The sequence below is a fragment of the Mirounga leonina genome, unplaced genomic scaffold (genome assembly GCF_011800145.1).
Source record: "Mirounga leonina isolate KUSES-001 unplaced genomic scaffold, KU_Mleo_1.0 Mir_201, whole genome shotgun sequence".
NCBI classification, from domain to species: Eukaryota; Metazoa; Chordata; class Mammalia; order Carnivora; family Phocidae; genus Mirounga; species Mirounga leonina.
The window spans coordinates 10143672-10167276 of NW_023270504.1; the positions used below are offsets into that span (position 1 = coordinate 10143672).

The 23605-nt window shown below is 36.4% G+C and overlaps 1 protein-coding gene across 5 annotated transcripts in view; it reads left to right on the forward strand.

Moving 5' to 3' along the window:
- The window catches only part of SOX5 (SRY-box transcription factor 5), a 1007739-nt gene that overhangs the window by 325461 nt on the left and 658673 nt on the right, over window positions 1-23605 (forward strand). For all 5 annotated transcript variants that reach the window (XM_035028072.1, XM_035028070.1, XM_035028073.1 and 2 more), the window contains one exon: window positions 20259-20325. The gene's annotated coding sequence lies outside the window, so the exon portion shown is untranslated. The remainder of the gene's footprint in view (window positions 1-20258; window positions 20326-23605) is intronic.

Here is a 23605-nt window from a genome sequence, read left to right on the forward strand (position 1 = left end):
ACTTCTCAAAGCTATGGCAGGAGCATTTAAAGGCGGGTTATGGGGGCACCTGGGTGGCTCAGTCCTTAAGCGTCTGCCTTCGGCTCAGGTCATGATCCCAGGGTCCTGGGATCGAGCCCCGCATTGGGCTCCTTACTCGGCGGGGAGCCTGCTTCTCCCTCTCCCACTCCCCCTGCTTGTGTTCCTCCTCTCACTGTCTCTCCCTCTGTCAAAATAAATAAATAAAATCTTAAAAAAAAAAATAAAGTTGGATTATGTTGCTAGCCAGTAGAATGATTACTTAAATCGGGAGGTTCACGCTTATTGAGTCATTCTGAGAGTTAGAAATGAGCAATATTTAGTCTGCCTTTCTGTCTTAGGGTACTTTTCTAGCAATTATTATCATAATGATCAGGATTCCCTTCTCTTTTAGGAATAGACTTATTTCCTACATTTTGGTTACTTGAATCCTGAACATATTAAGTATTAGATTTCTCTTTGTGTTAAGAAATTGCCCTTATACATTTACAGCTATCATGTGTGGTCCTGTCTTACTGCTTTTTGTTATTTTGATTTTAACACTACCTATAGAAAACTCGTTTAATGTAAAGGAAATTTCTAGAATTATTCCTAAATTATCATAACAACAGAATGATTAGGAAACAATATTAAGAATTCTAGAGAATATTGTATAAATAGAATGTGGCATAAGTAGAAATATGAGAGTTGTTGAATAAGGTGGAAATGAGGTAGGCCATTGCTATCTTTGGAGAAAATAATATAATCTTGCTTACAAAATATCATAGTAAACAGAAGAAATCATAGAAGGTGAATGAAGGCAGAATGTAGTTAACTGGGATGATTTATAAGAAAGTCATTGTTTCTAGATTGATTTCAGAACTTGTTCAGAAAATTTGAAGAGAATTAAAAAATCCCAAAGGAGTTGGTAATCTTATTACAGATTTCTAGGTCCTAAATACCTTGTATTATGGACCCAGCACTGTTCTAGAACAGTAGAGGATAGTGAAATTGAAAGTAAATTGATATTTTTAAATCTTTGACATATGCTATATCATTCAACACTGAAAACAACCCTATGGAGTAATCGGGAGAATTATTATCCCCATGGAAACTGAGACCAGAGAGAATACACAATGTTTCCTAAGACACATAGTTAGTTCTTAGATGTCAGAAATATAACTTAAGGCCCTTTCATTCCTGGACTATCATGCCATTCTGCTATTCTGCCATATTATCACTGGTAAATGGATAGTCATAGCCATCATAAATGTACTGGGGGGTCCATTACTCTTGTGAGTTTATATGTGGAGACACTAGATAAGATTCTCAGTAATTGACAATAGGTCTTTCACTTCAAGGTGGAGGTTTTTTGTTTGTTTGTTTTGTTTCTTTAATACAGGTTAGAACATACAGGCAACTAATCGTAAGCCTCTAACCTGTACTCCCTTTTGATTATATAGTATTTTCAGTTTGTTGAACTATGTGCTTACGAACTTTTTTCCTAAACTCAAGTTTGTGGTTGAGCTTATTAAATCTAAACCTTTCATAATAAATAAGTGAGAAGGAAGGGAAGCAGTCACAAAACATAATCCTGGGGGATTTTCTTGTTTCATCCTTTTGCAGTTTCCACTGATTGTTCTGAACATGTGGTGTGAAAACAGAGGAGTAAGTTTTGTCACTGAGCTTTAAAAAGAAAATAATTCTAGTATGGCCATTTTCAATGGAAATTTGAAGAGAGGGAACAGGGCTCTCATCATCCTACTGGTCCATCTCAAAGCAAGTGCTTCAAGGTGGAGCAGAGAGGACCAAGGCTTCCTCTCTGTGAACCTTATTGGTGTTCTTACTTGTTCTCTCAGTCCTGTTGAAGCCTTGCACTTTAGATATGTAGAGAAGCTCCTGATTTGAATTCTGCAAAAATTCAGAATGCAAAATGAGGATGAGGTCCTTCAGTAGTCAGATTTTGTTAGTAGTTAGCTCAATTTTCAGTAGAATTTTTCCTATTTCCATCTTGTCAAGAAACAAGAAAGAACAACAGGTGAATGTCATGACTGTGTCCTTTGCTATTGATATTATACTTATGTATATTTCTACAGACGTTACCAGGAAACCTCTGAAAAATTGCAAAAAGTGAGCTCTGTGTCAGAGTACGATTCCTGTCTTTTCCTGAGATAGAGAACTATCTAGGCAGATGTGTTACTTCTGGGATAGTGTTGCCTTGTTTTCTTTATTTTATTTTTGTTTGTTGTTTTGTTTTGTTTTAATCATTTCCAGTTTGAACTCTGATCCTAAGAGTGAAAGTTCAGCCCAACAATTTGTCCATTTTCATTCATTCTCTCCTGTGCCAGCTCTCCTCCTCCACTCCTCCCTCTCCCCAGCCCATTGCATTTTTCCTGGAAGTAACAGTAGATGTCACATATATTAACACTGTGCTCCATACAGCGCGTTTGGGTGCGCTCTCTGTGCAATTCCCTGGCAGTCATAAATTAATTAAGAGTAGACAGGAACCACAGAAAAAGAAAGTTCTCCCTTTTTCTCCCCCTCCCCCTCTTTCTTTTTCTACGGGTAAATAGCTAGTTCCTTTGTTCCTGGCTGCACGATTTCATTTCTGCCATTATTGTCCTCATTGTTCTCTGAAACAGGAGGGGTCTGGGCCAGGAGCAGCAAGGTCTCAGCTAATGACGGGAAGTCTTTAAAGTTTGCGCTGCATTTCATCTTCTCTGTGGGAGTTTTAGGACGTATCCAGTGTTTGATCCCCACCGCGCAACTTTGCTTCTAGTTAATTAACAGATCCCCCATTACACACTCTCATCTAGAAGCACATGGGAGGCCTATTGGGAGGTAATTCAAGGCCAATCTGAGTGATGGCAAGAATTAGAGAAATCAGTTGTTTTAGGGCTAATGTTCAGGAAATAAAGATGTCCCCTTTTAGAGATCTCATTTGAAATTTTTGATTATTTTCTTTTCTATTTAAAAAAAAAAAAGAAGAACAAGATAAGGGAATTATTTTGTCCACATAGTCTTACTGTGACTATTCAGGGCAGTTTGAACTTAGAACTCTTTATGACTGCATGGAAGAAAAGAAGGAAAAAAAAAAAAAAGCTAGACAGACAGTACTATGAGATATAGCAATGCTAACAAGAATTTTGGTGTCCGTTTTATTGTTAGCAATTTTTTTTTTTCCTGCCCAACTGATTAGCCGGGTCACAACTGTCCACAGCAACTTTTCCAGGACACATGAGGCAGAATTGCTGGCAGGAACATCTCAGTCGTGGCTCATTTTGCAGTCAAGGCTAAATCATACTTTGTTCTTGTGTTGCTGCTTTGGTTCCAAAGGTGTCCTTCAGTATTAGGATCCCTTTCCCTTCTAGCCGCTTTCCAGATGAATGTTGCCAAATAAAACATACTTATCCCAAGCTGGAAGTTGGCACATGAAGGCCAGGATAGAGTCCTCGTGTTTCAGTGATTCTGCTATCCCAGATCACAGGTAGCCCAGGGTTTGGTAGCATTTGAAAGGGGACTGCCTTGTTTAATTTCTTACCCTTCTACAGTTTCCCCAGCCCTATGAGCAATGACCCCCTTTATCTAACGAATTAGGAGCTACTCCTGCCTTGCAATTCTCAATTCGACACTTGGCAATGAGAATCAAACCGGGGCTATTTAGTGCAGCAGTAAATGGCCCGCCACATTAGCCCCCTGGCATGCTAAGCTATTAGGTTGTTTTACTGTTGTTAAAGTTACATTTGTTAGGTAGAGTTGCTGCCCTTCCACACACACTGAGCAGTGCCTGATCCTGGCGGAGGCAGCACGTGTACAAAACGTGTCCCATGCAGGGACCCGAACGGCGGGCAGTGTGGCGGGGCTGCAGAAAAGAAGCACTGCTTCTGTCTGAAGAAGCAGAAGCATGGATTAGTATGATTAAAAAAGAAGACGAAAGAAGAGGAGACCCCTGGACAATTACGGTTTTTGCCCTTTGCAGTGACTAAACTAATTACGTGGGCTCGATTAACCATTAATTTATAGCAGTTCTTAAGTGAACCACTACTTGTCATAGCGCCACGGAGAAAGAAGGCCAGGGATGGGAGGCCGTAAATAAGCTGGTGTGGCGCTCTGCAGACCAGTGACACACACTGGAGCTGGGCAGAATCCTGAGGGCCCAAAACATTAGCATGGGAATGGGGGAGAAATAGGGTGCTTCAATGGTGGTGTGCGCGCGTGTGTGCATGCATGTGTCCGTGTGCGCATGCGCACGTGTGTGTGTGTGTGTGTGTGTGTGTGTGTGTGTGTGTGAGAGAGAGAGAGAGAGAGAGAGAGAGAGAGAGTATTTCTGCAAAGAAAGGAAAATGCCAGTACTATATAGCTCCATGCAGCCAGCTTGCAGGGTTGAGTTGGCATTTGGTAACTTGGTAGCGGCTGCCAGTGTGTGTGTGGTGGGAGAAGAGAGAATAGACAACAAGAAAAACACATAGAGCTTAAAAAAAGATGTAAAATGATTCACTTCATGCCATATGGACAAAAATGTTGTCACAAAAATAAGGCCAAAAAATAGTGCCAGGTTAGACTTTTAGTTCAAAAACATATGTATAATCATCCCCATGAACATGAATTTTAATTAGTATTTTGATAGAGAGAAACCAGATATTTTTTTAACCTGCTCTGTTCTTGTTTTCTGTTCCTCTCCCAGTTTTAGCCTCCATTAAACATTCATATACTGTATGTTTTGTGTCTGTATGAGGAAAATGCCTTATCCCTGGATTGGTGGGAACGCAAACATCTTGGTTTTCTGTGGCATACAAAATATCTTCCCAGTGGAGCTCATAAGCAGAAACTTATTGCTGGGAAATCTAGAGCTCTCTCTGAGCCCCGGGTACACCAGGAAGGAAGGAAGCTATATGCCTTTTCCTTTTGTCAATGGAGGCATCTGCACCCATTTGCTTCCCCTGATCTACTCCTCACACCCATCCACATCTCATCTCCCTGGGATGCCTTTTAAAAATGAAACAAGTTTAGTCTATATACATATTACTACGGAACAGAGCAGTTTTAGAGAAAAATGGATAAGATTATCACTACAGAAACTTTTAAAAATGGAGCACATAACGTATTGATAAACTTAATAAATGCTCACATTTTACTTATTAGTTTTATTCCACCTACATCTGAAAAGGATTTGAGATGGCATCACTTGTCAGAAGATACTGTGCTGAATCATCTTCCATTAGCAAAGCTCTTTTCCACCTTAAATAAGGTGCTTCGATTAATGCCCTGCATGTGATAATGAGATCCTGATACAATGAAATGTTTCTATTAGCAATAATTTTGCTGCTTAGGGGGCCACCCACACCCCAGGCTTTTTCCCACTCCCCCCAGAGGAATACAGAGGAATCAGATACTTGAATAAAAAATGATACAATGGGATAAAAAAAAATCTGCTATTAAAAATCAGTCAAATCTTGGTGCAACAGTATTCACCTATTTCATATTCTTTTTTTTTAAAGATATTTATTTATTTATTTATTTGAGAGAGAGAGAGTGAGAGCAGGTGGGGGCAGAGGGAGAGGGAGAGAATCTCAAACAGACTCCGCACTGAGCATGGAGCCCAATGTGGGGCTTGATCCTAGGACCCTGAGATCATGACCTGAGCTGAAACCAAGAGTCGGATGCTTACCTGACTGTGCCACCTAGGCACCCCTACCTATTTCAAATTCTTTATTAGAATCCTTGAGCTTGCCTCTGAGTATTAACTATACTTCATTCTACTCCAAGGATAAGGGTAAAACCAATGGTAGCCTTAGGAAAGGTAAATTTTACTGCGCTCTTGGGGTCTCTCAGGGGTTTCTCAGACTTTTATTTTTTGGCAAACACTAACACAGCCATTCCTTTTTTCTTTCTCCTTCCTTTTCTCCCGTGAGGAAACTCTGGGCCCTTCAGCGAGAGTATGACACCTCATGGGCACTTGCTGAGTACCCTCTTGGTGTTGGCAGTTTTCTCTGGGCTTGTTGTCTAATCTCTGCTCTTCCTCAAAGCCATTAGTCATCATTCCTATAGCATTTATATCAACAGCAGGAAATGTGCTATTGGACACTCAGTGATTTCAAGCCACAAACCGAGACCCATGTCTATCCATTACATTGAGACTGCTGCAAAGATGGCTTTTGCATTATGCGTAGGCTGCTTTGTTTGGGGAAGAGTAGAGCAAGTTATTGCTAAATACACCTGCCTACTTTCAGAACTGTAACTTAGATTTCTATTTTCTGAAAACTTTTTCTAAGTTTTTGTGTCAGACTGGAGTACAGTAGGTTCATTCATTCATTTAATCACTATTTTCAAGCCTTTAATATGAGTTCTAAATTTAAAGAAAGTTAAGGGTTGTTCCTTGCTACAAAGATGTTTGTATGTAGGCAAATATTTCCTGGCTCTTATGTTTTAAGGACTTCTAGTGGGTCTAGGTTAGTTTTTTTTTTTTTTTTTTTTTTAAGATTTTATTTATTTGCGAGAGAGAGAATGAGAGACAGAGAGCATGAGAGGGAGGAGGGTCAGAGGGAGAAGCAGACTCCCTGCTGAGCAGGGAGCCTGATGTGGGACTCGATCCCGGGACTCCAGGACCATGACCTGAGCCGAAGGCAGTCGCTTAACCAACTGAGCCACCCAGGCGCCCCAAGGGTCTAGGTTAGTTTAAGGTCTCAAAAAAGTCTTGTGAAAGAAAGAAAAAAAAATTTAAAAATTCTAAAATTCATTTTCTCTCAGTATCAACCAAGACTATTTCATAATTGCTTTTCTCACAGAGATGTATATTCAAGACTAGGAATAAATGTGAGCTCCAGTGAAAACATCAAAGGTAATTCAGGCTTCCCAGTCCTACTCCTCTTCCATATCAGAAATGTAGAGGCAACTGACAGCCAGAGTAGACTGAGGCAACCGCCTTACCTACCAGTGATTTTCTGGGAATTGTATGAGGATTTTAAAAAAATACTCATGCAGGTTATTAATTATAAAATTATATGCAATTTCAAAATACTGTAAATAACCTAAATCCCTGCCTATAAAAGACCTATTGAATAAATGAAAGTATGTCCATATAGTGAAGTATCATGCAGTTATAGGAGATAATGAGGAAGATCTCTGGGCACTAATATGGAGACATTTCCAGGATGCGTAGTTAGTGAAAAATTTAAAACCTTCAAAGAGTATATATAGACTCTTTACTTTTCTGTACTTTACTCATAGTATATAGTATGCTACATTTTGCACAAGAAAGAAGGACAAATAAGAATAAATACATATTTGCTTATTTTTATAAGAAAAGAAATATAGGAATAAGCCAGAATTAATAAAAATAATTACATATAATATGTGGATGGGAATGAATAGAAGGGATGGGGATGGAAGTCTCCCCAGAGTTACCTTTATATATAGTTTTGACTTTGGACCATGCAAATACTATATATATTTGAAAAATAAAAATTAATCAGCAAGGGATGGGAAAATATCTGTGATGTTTGATACTAACATTGATGGTAAGCTGAATGATAATTGTTGTTGGTACTTTGGACTGATAGTCTACTAAAGAACAAAGAGGAAATGAAGGGGAGGCACTTAAGAGATTGATACCAACTGAATTGTATCTATTACTGGTACTTTCCCGTTAAATTTATTCCTTAATTATTATTTTTCTTTCATTTCTACAACTAACAGGAAGCACTTCTTCCTCTCCCATGCTAGTAGTCTTTTTGATGAGAGAGGAAAATAAATGAAACTATTAATAGTTTTCTCTATTTTGGCAATAATTCGAGCCAATGATGTGATTTTATATCATGTATTCTCGGGAGAGGGGCATACACAATCAGTGCTACTCTTTGCCAGTTTCTGAGTCTTTACAATTATTAAAAACATACATTATAGGAAATATTACTTGCCTCCTGAGCCACATTGTTTTTTCTTTTTCTTTCTATTTACTAGAAGAACAATACCAATAATGTGCCATTTTTTACTAATACATAACCATCTCCTTGAAGGTGTAACATGCTTTTGGAGTTAACCTTTCTGGAGGCAAGAAAGTAGTAATAATTAAAATTATTTTAAGAAAATGAAACATGGCTATGATAAGGTTCAATAATTGTTAATTTATTCAACTAATGGGTTTTGCAATCACCCAAAATGTTAAGGTTTTAAACTTTTCCCTATCTTCTGCTCTGGATGACTGCTTCAGCATGGTTATATATCTCTTTTATAAAACAAAGATGTAAAGATATACATTATTTAAAAGTTGGTTTGTATTGGGAGCTACTGGGTAGCTCAGTCGGTTAAGCATCCAACTCTTGATGTGGGCTCAGGTCATGATCTCAGGACCGTGAGATGGAGCCCAGCATTGGGCTCTGTGCTGTGCGTGGAGCCTGCTTAAGATTCTCTCTCTCCCTCTCCCTCTGCCTCTACCCCAGCTCTAAAAAAAAATATGTTCGTTTGTATTGGACCTGCTTTATGCAATTTTTTGGGGGGTGGGGAAACCACAATTTTGATGATGGGTAAGGTATACCTATATAGAGTCATATTCTCAACTTTTGATCCTGGTGTTGCTGTTCACTTGAGGGAAGCAAAGTGAATCCTGAGGTTTACTTTCTTTATTTGTTGTAGACTTTGTGGTCAGTTTAATAAAAATTTATTGGCACCTACTTTGTGTCTAGCACTTGAGTAATTCCTTTTACTCAATGACCTTCTACTTAAATAGGCAAAATTTCATAGAATTTCACAGAGTGCAAGCAGTCTAAGAATTACACACATGGCCTGGATAGAAAGCCAGAAGATGCCTAGAACGATGTATAGAGTGAGCACCCTGTGTGTTTCTAATGAGAATGAAAGGAATTTGCTAAGCCTAAATAGCCTCTGTTTAGTTATAAGTCAGTGATCACGATATTAAAGAAAGTTGTACCATTACACATATGAGTGCTTTTCATCATGCAGTGACATAGTGAAAAAAAAAATAACTAAGTAGAAACGTCAGTTCTCCATATCAAAAGCTAGGAAATAGAAGTGCTCCCAGCCAAAGAAGGCAAGATCTGGAATTTTTTTTTTAAATGTGGATATATAGAATAAATATGCAACCCTCCTGATAATGTTGGCTGATGAAATGAAATTCACCAACTGTAATTCTGGCACGGAGAGACACACATAGTGCCCACATGCACACACACACACACACACGCGTGCGTGTGTGCGCGCGCACATACACACACATCCTCGGCGTATCCTTAATCATTTGCTATCTTATTTACATTTCATTTGCTAGAGCAAATTCTAACATTTGAACTTTTTAAAAAATGTATTTCCATATTACTTAGGGAAAAAAAGGAAATAATGTGATTGGCTTTCAAATAGCTTATTACATTCAAATATTCTCAAGATAAATTATATTAAAGGGGAAAAAAAAAAAGAAAGAAAGAAACCCTGTTCCAGCTTCCGAAACATTCTAAATGGAGACTCCTCTCTAAGTAATCAAAATTGCTTTAGTTGTGCGGAGCAGCATTAAAAGCCTTGTCCACTAATTGAGTGAAGCGGTGCTACAGGAGCAGCCTTGTCCCCTCATTAGATGATCTTGCAGGCACTGTTTGTCATTCTGGGTTGCCGGGCTCAATCTAACAGTACTGCTCGCTCAAATTAGCGGTAATTCATTATGACACAGTATGTCCTTCTGTGAAACAACAATGTGAAGCCCATGGGGCATCTGTCTGCCACTAGTTCTTCTTTATCACAGTCCTCCCACTTCAATTCAGGTGACCACCTTTGCATGAACCTTCTAACTTCTTGAGCTGCCTGGTGATTGGAGATGCACGTTGACTGAAGCATGGCATGCACTTGCCCTCCGCTACTGTTACAGAGAGAAAGGGGGTGGATGTCCAGCCACAGGCCAAGTCAGTCTGCACAATGATGCCATGTTCTGAAGGAAGCCAAGTGTGCTTGGGTAGGTGTGAGCACGAGGACTTCTTTTTGAAGGCAGATAGCTCCCTTGTGTCACATCATGGGGGATATTAATAGAAAATACTGGGAGAGACTGTTCATAAATGTGATATAAATCCAAAGAGAATGAAACTGTTCTGATGATAAGAGTTTGGTCATTCAACACATTTGGAGGGAAATGTCATGTTTCTATGATGAGCATTACTGTTCAAAATGTGACTTTTCTACTCATATGAGCAGGTAGAATCCTATCGCTAGGGAAAAGTTCCAGCAGTGATGCAATTGGACACTTCCTCCTGCCAACTCCAAATTGTGTGTTTGTATCAATGAGCTCATCGTGTCGATTCAGATTATTTGTTCTGTCTCTGGAAGAACGACTAAATTTAACTGATAGTGTCTAAACCATGTCTAGATTCAGCTTTTCCTCTGAAATCCTTAAATTGTCCATGGATGTAGAAAAGCTTGCATTTATTGACTGTTGACTCTACAGTGTTGGAAGTGGTGGTGCTTAGTCAGTATGAGGTACAGGACAGTTGAGCACCCACTGTTTTCCCAAGGCTGAGCCTAATTTCACTGTAGGACATCTACTCCATGCAATATGGGCCTGGTGGGATTTTAACAGCATTAAAAGCCTGCCTACTTCCAAACCATTTATCATTTGAAATTCCACAATTAGACTCATTCCTTTGGATTATATTTAAAAAAAAGAAAAGAAAAACTTTTCTTGACATAATCTGAATGCTTACATTGGTTAATCCATTACTATTAGCTATTAGTAATCATTTATTCATTTATCTAATATTTATTTCTATTAACTCTATCCAACACACCCTAATAAAATCCATCAGTTCAGCAGTAGTGCCCATTACCCCATTTTACAAAATTCTCCCATAAAATATAGATATATCTGTTTTTACATAGTGGTTCTTAATGTGTCTTGACTGAATTCCTGCTTTCTTCACCAAAGCTGCTTCATCCATATTCAGTCTTCACGACTTCAGTGAATAGCAACTCCATCCTGTTTGCTGATTCCAAACACCTGGGAGTCATCCTTTGACTTCTAGCTTTCACTCACATCCATATCCAATTCACTGGCAAATCCTATCTGCAAAAATATATATCCTGAATTTACCATTACATTTTTGGCTCAAGATAACACAAACTATTGCCTGGAATATTAAAATAGGCTCTTTAAACCTACCTTCAGGTGATTTATAACATAGCTCTGAAAATAAGTGGGGGCATTTTTAGTTGTCAAAAGGTCTGGGGATAACTACTGGCATTTAGAGGTGCTAAATGACCAACCATGGGCTCAATGGTCAGGACAAAGAGGAGTTGCCCACCCAAAATACCAGTAGCAACTCCATTGAGAAATGCTGAGCGCATTAAAAACCTAAGAATGTTCCACTTTTGCTCAAACCCGTTCAATGGCTGCTAATTTCTCTGAGAATAAAAGCCAGTATTATTACAATGCCTATAAGGCCTTACACAACCCATCCTTGCCCCTTTCTTACTTATCTGATCTCATTTCCTGTTAATTCTCATTCATTTACTGCATTACAGCCACTCCGAAAATACAGTCACACCAGCATGCTATTCCCACCACCTGAAAAGTTCTTTCCCCAGTATGCATGTCTTACTCCTTCACCTCCCTACTCGAATGTCTTCTTTCTCAGTTACCCAGTTGCAGAGTCTCCTCTCAGATTCCTACAAACAAGCTGTTTTGTCTCCAAAGTACTGATCACCATCTAACGTATTTTGCTGTATTCTTGTCTTTCTTCACTTACCAGAGTATAAGATGCATGAGAGATTTTTGTCTGTTGTTTTGTTTGCTGTAATTATCATCTTGCTTAGATATCTGCCATATAGTAGGTGCTCAATAAGTAGTTTGACTGAATGAATTTAAGCTTATAAAAACCTTATACATTATATGTTTTAAAAAAAGAAGAAGATAGTAGGAAGGGAAAAATGAAGTGGGGGAAATCGGAGGGGGAGATGAACCATGAGAGACTATGGACTCTGAGAAACAAACTGAGGGTTCTAGAGGGGAGGGGGTGGGGGGATGGGTTAGCCTGGTGATGGGTTTTAAAGAGGGCACGTACTGAATGGAGCACTGGGTGTTATACGCAAACAATGAATCATGGAACACTACATCAAAAACTACTGATGTGATGTGTGGTGATTAAGATAACATAATAAAATTTTAAAAAACCACCTTAGGCAGTTTTCCATTAAAGAAATGAGAATTTAAAAGCCTAGAGGAATTTTCACCTGTTCTCATGAATACATTTGTTTATTCATTTACTAAGTATTAAACTCCAATTTAAGTCAGGCACTGTTCTAGATGCTAGAGGTAAAGCAATGAAGAAAATAGGTAAGGTCATAAAACTAATTTTAGAGATGGTAAGTGCTATGCAGGAAATAAAAGGAAGAAGGGGGTAGTGACAGGTGGTGGAGGGAGGCCTCCAATTCTTGTATTTTTTCCACTGTAACCTGACTAGCTCATTTCCATACTAGTAATAATTACTTTATTTGATATATTAACAAACACTTAAAATGAAATGGGGAATTTAATACATAGGTATATTTTGAAGAGGTATATGTGGTCTATTGGAAAGAAAATGGATTATGATGTCAGGCTGTCTTGGGTTCAAGTCCCAGATCTGCCACATGCTGACCATGTAACTATGGACAATTAAGTTCAACTCAGTATCCTCATTCGTTAAGTATTAATAATGCACACTTCATAGGTGGTTGTGAAGTAAGGAGCTAGTGTAGATAAGGTATCTAATACATAGTAAAATAAGTCAATAAATTTTTTTTTTTTTTTAAGACTTTTGGCTACTACACAGGAAATGAACCTGGATAGGAACCCCTAGAGGGCCTCTGTCTGCTGAAGAGAAAGATTAAATTATTATGAGGTCAGATTATTATGAGGTGCCAACTCAGAATCTTTGGAAAAATCCTTTCTTTCCATCACTTAAATAGCAGCATACAATTTGTATGAAAGTCTTTTGGTTATTATAAAAGTTATGTAGTTTATTGATGAAATGTTTAGAAAATGTAGATTAGCAAAAGAAGAAAGTAAGAAATTCCTGTAATTCTAAAATTAACATTGTAACATTTTGGCATTTACCCTTTGAGTCATTTTTTTCTCCTTTGGGTCATTTTTATATCGTGTATGTGTGCATGTGTGTCCTTGGTTATATAAACCACAGAACTCTGCCTAGTAAACCAAATTAATATTTTCGAACATTAATATTTTCAAACAAGATTTGTGTTTAGGAACTTTTGGATGCTGGAATCACAGGATTGTGTATATGGATCTGGGCTCTGCTAATTACTAAGCCTCATTTTCCTGAGCCAATTAGTAGGGAAATGATCCATAGTTTATTTAACCAATGCCCTATTGTTAGCCATTTGGACTCATTCCTTTTATATTATATTTATATATATTATATATATAAATATAATATAAAAAATAATTATTTCCTCAGGGTATAATCTCAGAAATAAATTTATATATGAATATGTGTAAGATTGCTGATACGTATGATCCAAATATTTGAACCACTTCAACTTTCACTAACCACATATGAAAGCCTGACTTTACCATACCTTTCCAGCATGGGTTTTTATAATAAAAACTTGTGCTAATTTGGTAAAATTCATAATTGGATACTTCCATATGTATGCTAACTTACCATTTGTGGGTCCTGTGAAATGAGAAGTTCTTCAGTATTCCTTGGAGAGTTAGGAAAGACTTCATTTGAGAAGGTAAAATAATTGGGTTGAGTCTTGAGGGAGAGCAGGTAGAGAATGGCACAACATGCTCAAGTTGTCCCATGTGTAGTGTTTGGGACAGGAGCAATGAGAATAGCTGAGGAACTTACTGTAGTCAAAGTAAGAGAAGAACAAGAGTGTAGAGAAGGGCAATAGCTAGAGAAATGGAGGGGAAGGAACAGATTTTATAGATATTTAAGAGATGGGATTAGCATAATTCAATGGTTAATTAGATGTGGAAGGTGAGGGAGAGGAAACTCCCTTCAGTCTTATAAGGACTTTTTGATTAAAGAGTTCTAATTTTATATAAATCACTCCTTTGTTCAACATCTTGAGTTCAGTTAAATTAAAAAAAAAAATTACAGTAAAGACTATCCCTATTTACATAGTAGATGTAGGCAGGCAACCGTTGTTTTGTATTTCGGCATGCTGCATTACCCATACACGTCCTTTCCTTTGGGAGAACTGCTTCTTCATTCTCCGCCCATTGCAAAGGTACATAGTATAGTCTAGTTAGTCATAGAACTTCATTCTGCAGGCCATTATAAGTGATAGGAAAAGTCCTCATTTTTCCAGTATGCATCTAGGAGTAATCTTCGCTTACAACATTTTGTCTTCCCATTGAATGGTAATTAAAATTTAATTAAAATACCTGTACAGGGGCGCCTGGGTGGCTCAGTCGGTAAGCGTCTGCCTTCGGCTCAGGTCATGATCCCAGGGTCCTGGGATCGAGTCCCGCATCCGGCTCCCTGCTCGGCAGGAAGTCTGCTTCTCCGTCTCCCACTCCCCCTGCTTGTGTTCCTGCTCTCGCTGTCTCTCTCTGTTTCAAATAAATAAATAAAATCTTTAAAAAAATAATAAGAATAAAAATAAAATATCTGTACATTCTTGCTATGGCACAAAAGATTATAATAAGAGTAATAAGATGATATAACCCTGACTATCTACAGTAATACTCAGTGGTACTCAATGTACTAGAACCTCTTGCACTTGACATGCATTAACTCATTTAATACTATTAACCACCCTAAGGCACACATTATTATAATTCCCATTTAAAAGATGAGAAAATGAAGGAACCAAGACATAAAGTAACTTTCCAGTGGCCATGAATAAGTGCTGGAGCTAGAATAGCCAGACTTAACAAATTCTCAATAGAGGAATTGTGGTATTTTTATTCATTATCTTAAGGAATGATACTAAGAAGTAACCATCTTTTCTATAATGTTCAGCTTTACTTGCAGTTACTCAGAATTTCCTGGGAACAAACTAAGATTATTGATCTTCTATTTTTTTACTTAATAATTGCTTAATTAGCTTGCTAGTCAACTACATAATACTATTTCCATTTTGTGATAGTGATGATGCTCTATTATGTATATCTGGTAGGGATCACCTCACATCTTATTTTATCACTATAAATTCCTACTTAATTTTTCACCTTAATTAATTTATTTATACACATTATAATATCTGCTGTACTATTAATTTCTGAAGTGCAGAATCCATGTATGATTAATCTTACTAGCCTTCAGAGTAAACCAAAAAAGAGAAATTAATGTTGATTTTTGGGTTCTGTAAACTCATTAGTTCAATTAATTATCACCTTAAAGATGAGGAAGCTAAGGTTGAGAAAGGTTTTGCCGCCTATAAGTCGAGCCCTGAACTCATAGTCAATTCTGGATCATCCCAAAACACATGGGCTATTTATCTCTGTATTTTACTTTATAACATAATCAATATCTGATGATAAGTACTCAGTAACTTTTTGTGGAATAGATGAGAAAATAGATAGCTGTTATTCAGCAAATCCCCAATTTAAGTTAAAGCAATGTGTGCACCCACTTTAGAGAAGGGAAGGGAGCCTTATTTAAATTTCAGTAGCAGAAAATATACATGAATAGTCAAACATGTATTAAATAAAGGGATTAGCCACTGTAGGTTGTATAACTGGAATGGATCAAGCTGCTTAATCATATCACTCTTACCATTATGAAATTAAGTAAATGTGAAATGGTCTTACAGGATAATGTAGCCTCTATTTTTTAATGAATTCATATTAAAATTAAAAGTTAAATAGGTAGTATTGGGAAAGTTCAATTTTATGTCACTGAAATCTGATATTTTTAAAGTATATGTTTCCTCATATACTTACCTAGTTTTGTTTGGCAGCTAAACTTTTATAACAGTCATTCTTAAATGGAGAATTCTAAAATCACTAAAGTATCTATGTGATTTCCAACTTTTAACGAATTGTATTCTGAACTATTGCCATAGTTTGGATTAATAAATTTTTCCCTTCACTATCAGTGCTGATAAAGTAACAATTATACTTGGATTGTATTATAATACTTGAACTCTATTGAAAGACTAATCTCTGACGACTAGTTTAAAAGTAGAATATCTTCCTATTATTTTATTGTTGGTATTTAAACTTGGCCTGCCATTAATGTTATTATTAATGTTATATTAATATTAATGTTATTTGTCAAGAAATAGTCTATCAAAATATAAAATTTCTTTTGTATTATCTTAACATGTTTAGATTTTTCAAGGCAGATGGGGGTACTTTTCCATTTAAAAATGGGAACAAAATTATATTAATGTATCTTTGTTTTGTACTATGTAGTTTGTAAAAAACTGTTTTGTTGAGTTATAGTTTATATACTTTACAATCTACTCATTTAAAGCATGCAATTCAGTGTTTTTTAGTAAATCAAGGAGTTGTTCAATATCATCACAATATAATTTGAGAACATTTTAATCTGACAAAAACTCCATACTCATTAGTAGTCACCCCCCACTCCAAATTTGCTTCCTCTGTAACTCTAGGTAACCACTAATATGTCTCTATGTCTCTATAGATTTACCTATTCAGAGCATTTCTTATAAATGGAATCATACAATAGATAGTCTTTTGTTACCGGCTTCTTTCTTTTGGTATCTTTTCCAGATTCATCCATGTTTTAACATGTAGTTTATTCCTTTTTATGGCTGAATAATATTCCATTGTATGGGTATACCTAAATTTTGTTTATTCATTCATCAGTTGATGGACATTATAGTTGTTGCCTCATTTGGCTCTTATAAATAATGCTGCTATAAACATTCACGTACAAGTATTTATATAGACAGACATTTTTCATTTCTTTTGTGTATGTATTTGGGGTGAAATTGCTGGGTCATAAAGTAACTCTATAGTTAACCTTTCAGGAACTGCCAAACTATTTTCCAAAGCACCTGCAGAATTTCACATTCTTACATTTGATGTACATTTGATGTACAATTTCTTTACAATCTCATCAGCACTTATTATTACCTATCTTTTTTATTAGTCATCCTAGTGGATGTGAAGTGGTATATCATTGTGGTCTTGGCTTGCATTTTCCTAATGGCTAAATGATGTTATTATCTTTCATGTGTTAATTGGCCATTTATATATCTTCTCTGGGGAAATGCCTATTCAGATTCTTTGCCCATTTTTAATTGGGTTGCTTAACTTTTTATTATAGAGTTGAAAGAGTTCTTTATATATTCTGGATATAAGTCCTTATTAGATGTATGATTTGCAAATATTTTCTCCTATTCTATAGGTTGCCTTTTTACTTTATTTATAGGTAGGAGTCCAATTCTGTTATTTTGCATATGGATATCCAGTTTTCCCCAAACCATTTGTTGAAAAGACTATTGTGTTCCAATAGTAATTCTCAGATGTCAACTGGGTGTCCTATCATTCAGTTCAATCTGGCACTATCTGGAATTAGCATCAGATCCCAGAAATTAAAGAGTAAGATCCCCAATGACTGTCCTTACTTCAGAAGGTAACTGCAAGTGGGGTCCCCAGGCAATGGGTACTTCTGCCTGGCAGAATTGGCTACAAAATTGGGATTTCTCATGACACTCCTTCAGCTTCAATAATTCACTAGGATGACTCATCAAACTCATGAAACTGCTATACTTATTATTAATGTTTTATTATAAAGGCTTCAAATGAATAGCCCAGATAAAGAAATACATAGGACAAATCTGGAAGTGTCTCAAGCACAGGAGTTTGCTTCTGTGGAGTCAGGGTGTACCACCCTCTCATACATCAATATGTTCACCAACCAGGAAGCCCTCTGAGTCTCATTGTTTTAGAGCTTCTCTTGAGGTTTCATTACATAGGCATGATTAATTAAATCATTAACCTTGTGATTAAACTCAATCTCCAGCCCCTCTCCTCTCCTCAGTCTGGGATGGTAGGGTCCTGAAAAGTTCCAGTCCTCGAATCACATGATTGCTTTTTTTCACAACCTCTCCCATCCTGAAGCTATCTAGGGGCTCTGTTATGAGTCAAGTCATAGCATAACAAAGGCATATCTATCACGCAGTGAATTCCAAAAGTTTTTGAAGCTCTGTGGCAAGAAACAGGAAGGTAGACCAGATTTCTTTTTCTTTCTTTTCTCTTTCCCTTTCGTTCTCTCTCCCTTTCTTTCTTCCTTCTTTCCTTCCTTCCTAATAGTGTTTTCAGCGAATTCCTTTAGATTTTCTAAATAAAAATAATATTATCTATAAATAGATGCCTTTATTTCTTTCTTTTCAATCTGGATTTTTTTTATTTCTTTTTCTTTATTAACAAACCTGGCTGTAATCTCCACTACAATGCTGAATAGAAGTGGTATGAGTGTACATCCTTGTTTTATTCCTGATCTGGGGGGAAACCAGTCAGTCTTTTACCATTAAGTATGGTAGTTGTAGGTTTTTTTGTAGATGCTCTCTGTATTAGAATAAGGAAGTTTTCTTCTATTGCTAGGCTATTGAGTGTTTTTATCATGAAAAGGTATTGGACTTTTGTCAGATGTTATTCACATCTATTGAATGATTGTATGATTTTATATTTTATTAATATAGTATGTTCTATTATTTGATATTTAAGTGTTAAACCAATTTTATATTCCTAGGATAAATCCCAGCAGGTCTTGGTGTATTATTTCTTTTTACTGTTTTATATACTTTAAAAGAATTTAGGTACTCCAGAAGTCACCCAAAATTATTGAGGCTTTTAAAAATGAAAAGTCTTTATAAACTAATAATCAAAAGTTATGCATAGTCTGGGCCTAGATCACCTCCAAACCTGTGATTATAGTATGTAAGACCAATATTCTAGAAGTAGAATTCTATTTTCCTAAAAGTATCATTTTTAAGTCTTTTTAAAATACCAACTACATAATCCAGTTAATGACACAGGTAACTCCACCATCCCAGGGCATAAAATTTATATAATTTATATTTATACTATTTAATAATCATGTTGCAGTGTCACAAAAATCATGAACACATGTTTAAACATTTTGAAACGATAGAACTAAACATTTTGGGGACCAAAGCTTAAAAAGGTAGAATAGGTGATGAACTTATCCTTATAAAAATTATTCTACATCTGTAAGGAAATAATAAAATCATGATAAAATAGTTGTACGTATTGATTTTGGGGGTATTTCTGAATTCATGACAAAATGAAATGAAACCATTTTATAGATCAAGAAAATAAGCTTCCACAAGGGTTGATAAATTTCCAAAGACATATAGCTCTTCTGTCATAGGACCAATGATTAAACCATGGTCTTTGAGTCACCTAGGTGGCTCAGTCAGTTTAACATCGGACTCTTGATTTTGGCTCAGGTTATGACCTCAAGGTTGTGAGATGGAGCCCTACTCTGCACTGGGCATGGAGCCTGCTTAAGATTCTCTCTCTCCCTCTCCTTCTGCCCCACCCCCCTTCCCTCTCTAAAACCAAACCAAAACAAAACTCCCCAACCCCCAAAAAACAAACCCGGTCTTTATCACACTGGAGTATGACTATGAAAGAGCAACTGGGTATAAATAAGGTGTTTCTGCTTTTATTTTGCTGTTTTTATTCATACTGTTTTTAATCTAGAAATTATCCAGTGAGTTGGTAAACTTTTATTCTTATACAACTTACTGTCCTAGTATAACATAGCACTGTTCCCTGGTAAGTAATAGTCTGTATTTAATAAATCTTAATGCTCATTAGGATGTTTTCCATAGTACTCTAGCTGTAAGTAATGTTGCCTTATAAGTGTATTTTAAGTTAACCATCAAGGACTATAAAGAAGGTTACAATTGTTTTTCTCTATAAAACTAGGCCCAGGGTTCATATTCATGCATGTGCTTATATGAATAAATTAATAATATAAAGATTTTTAAAAGCGATTTAATTGATATAGCTCCAAAATAACTGGTTCGCATTTTTACATTTCAACTGTCATTATATCTTGACTGTCATTTATAAAATTTGTTTTTTAGTTGTTCATTCATTATTCATTCATCAACACTAACTGGCACAGTCTTATACATCTGACTGTGTGGCTGTGAATCTGATCTAGAAAAAGTTGTCATGATTAAATTATTTAATATTTCTTCCAAAGTTTTGTAGTAGAAACTTTGTTTAACTCTACAACATTTGGAATTACTTTGATTTCTCACTACTTTTCTTTCCTTAATTTTATTTTATTTTATTTTTTTAGCTTTGCAAGAAATAGATAACATCAAGGACATCGGGAGTGGGAGAGATTGGACTGGGAGACTCAGCAGGTCAGGACATTTGTTTATCATTTGCTGATCATTCTTTTGCCATCAATTCTAGAGTTCTCAAGTCTCTTGCCACTTGTTTATTGCTTGGACGTGCTTACTTGGAATGTTCTCAGTTTTGCAAATCATGACTAACACCTTTATATAAAAAGTCCAGCATTTGGGTATCCTTTTTTTCAGGATTTGAAGATTTAAAAAAATAATTCAAATAATTTTTCAGGAATAGAAGAAAATTTCTTACCTAAATAAGTTATATAAATACCCGGATTTCTATTATTCTCACATAAACTGTTTTTGAATGAAGATTTCTTGATAACTTTTCCAGAATCAAAACTTTAAACATATAAAATATTAGTAAGTAATTGTAGTAACATTAAGTAATTGCAATAACGCTTGGGTCATGAAAGTCGTTTCCTTTCTTTTCTGTTGTATTCTCTGGGCTTGGATCTACCTCTAAAAGCTCTTGACACTTCAGAGTCAATCTATTTGCTTACATTAATCTTAACTACTGAATGTTGACTACCATGTGTAAAGTGAAGTTTAATTAAAATACAATTTCTATGTAAATGGAAAGATCCAACAGTCAAAGGGTCTACTATGAACATTTGTCACCATTGTGGAAAGTTTAATGTTAGTCCCATTCCTCTGTCAGCTGAAGCCATGCTGGCCTTTGGGATCTCCATTGCCCTGAGTGTCCCCGTGAGTGACTAATGGGTTTGTGTTCATCTCCTGCTTCAAAGAAGTCTCCCAGAATAAGTCAAACAGAGAAAGACATGTATCATATGATCTCACTGATATGAGGAATTCTTAATTGCAGGAAACAAAGTGAGGGTTGCTGGAGTGGGGGATGGGTTGGGAGGGATGGGATGACTGGGTGATAGACACTGGGGAGGGTATGTGCTCTGGTAAGCGCTGTGAATTGTGCAAGACTGTTCAATCTCAGATCTCTACCTCTGAAACAAATAATTCAATATATGTTAAGAAAAAAAGAAGAAGAAGAAGAAGGTAGCGGGAGGGGAAGAATGAAGCTGGGGAAATCGGAGGGGTAGACGAACCATGAGAGACGATGGACTCTGAAAAACAAACTGAGGGTTCTAGAGGGGAGGGGGGTGGGAGGATGGGTTAGCCTGGTGGTGGGTATTGAGGAGGGCACATTCTGCATGGAGCACTGGGTGTTATGCACAAACAATGAATCATGGAACACTTCATCTAAAACTAATGATGTAATGTATGGGGATTAACATAAGAATAAAAAAAAATTGGAAAAAAAAAAAGAAGTCTCCCAGTTGTCTTGAACAGTGGTTACATCTCTCAGTATAATTGCTTAGTTATTTATAGAAGTTTGGGGATCCTTTACCTCTCTGTCATGGCTATCACTTCCACAACTCTCCTGGAGTATAACTTAACTCCTCCATATCCAGGTTTTTTATAGAGCAACTTCTATTGGGTTTTTTCAGTTTTCATCACAGAGGGATAGATGCTTTTGTCCTTCAGTCTGATCACATCTCTTCTAGTAAAAAGTCTTATTCAGAAAGGAGCTAAGCTTAAAGTTCTTCTGCCTGGATGATTCAGGGATTTAGTTATTTCTTAGCATTAGCATTAGAGACCAGACATTATTATTGTTATGTATTGAGAGAACACTAGCCTCCAGCTTAAAGGAGAGATAATTTCAAGTATATCTTGATGCAATGCATATGCTCAAGTCTCTGTTCTTAGCTAACTTAGGTATGAGTCCTGCAAAAAAGTATAAGTAGACCCATGCAGTTCAAACCCACATTGTTCAAGAGTCATCTGTATATGTTAATAAAGATACGTACTAAGAAGTAAATATAGCAGAGTAAATAGAAAATGATGGGAGACTGTTTCAGATATGTCTGAGGAAGGTGTTTCTGTCAAGGAGTAAATGAAGCACAAACCTAAATGGAGAGAGGGAACCATACCGATATAGATGGGTGAAGAGACACTCCTTATACTTGGTATGTTGAAAGATTGTCAAGAAAGGCAGTGTGGCAGGAAAAGAGTAAAGAGTGGACAACTAAGAGTTGAGAATGGGAAGGATAAAGTGGTGTCTATCATAGAGAGCCTGGTAGAGCTCAGTAGGATCTTGACTATCATTCTGAGTGAGATGGAAACCATTAAAGAGATTTTAGCCAATAAGGGACATCACGTGGCTCACATGTTTTAAGGATCACTCAGACTTACTAGGTATATAAAGCATTTTAAAATTTTCTCTTTAGATACAGAATATAAATTATGAATGAAAATAGACTTAAATTAACATGATCAGGGCAATTGTCTGATCTGGATGGATCAGGATATTGACTGATGATTGTGTTCCAGGAGCTAATGTTAAATAGTGCAGCTCTCATTTTTCTTTTCCATTTCCTTAATTTGCATAGTTCTTTTGAATTTGAATCGTGTTTTTTGGCAGTGTATAATAACTTATTGTTTTATAATAGGGACATTAATGACAATGATATGTAATATTTAAAAATTATGTGCATCTGACTGTAGCTTTGCATACTGATTTCCCCATTTGTTTGTCATTTATAATTTCAACCAAAACTACATAGCCTTGTCTAAGTCCACAAACAAGTCATGAATTTTATCTTCTATTTGTACGGGAAGAGGCTTGAAATTATGTGATAGTTTTATTACAATTATCACATGATCTATTAGACGATTTATGAAGAGGAAGCATGGAGTATTAAAAAAAAAACTTAGTAGGATTTAGAGGGCATAAATTCTGGAACCAGCTCTGAAACTTATCAGCTGAATTGGGGTCTTAAACGTGTTTGCCTAGAAGTGATCAACACGGCTTCCCCCAGAGGGAGAAGCGTACTGTTACTGTTATCTCTGCAGTTCTTTTACAGTTGTTAAGCCAGTGTGCACGTACTAGATGGTAAATAAAAATTGTTTGAATTAAGAGTTGCCTACACTAAAGGTGGCCATTTTTAATATAAATGAGAAAATAAGGGAGATTATCTCATATAAACAACAGAGGAAAATCTCCATATTTATTTTCATAAAATTTATCAGTTAAGAGAAGATACTATTGATACTTGGAAGGAAGAGTTGCTTCTAAAATTCTCACTACTATCCTGTAAAAGCATCCAAGTAATATGAAAAGAGGAATTTAGGGGTTGCCTTCTGTTATCAGTCTTGTGGCAGCAGTTTCCAGCTGCCAAATAATGGTTTACCATAAAGCTTTCAAATCTTTAAATCAATATGTTAATAAACTGTTTTAAAATGATAACTAAGCTTGTATCTAAGCTTAGATTTC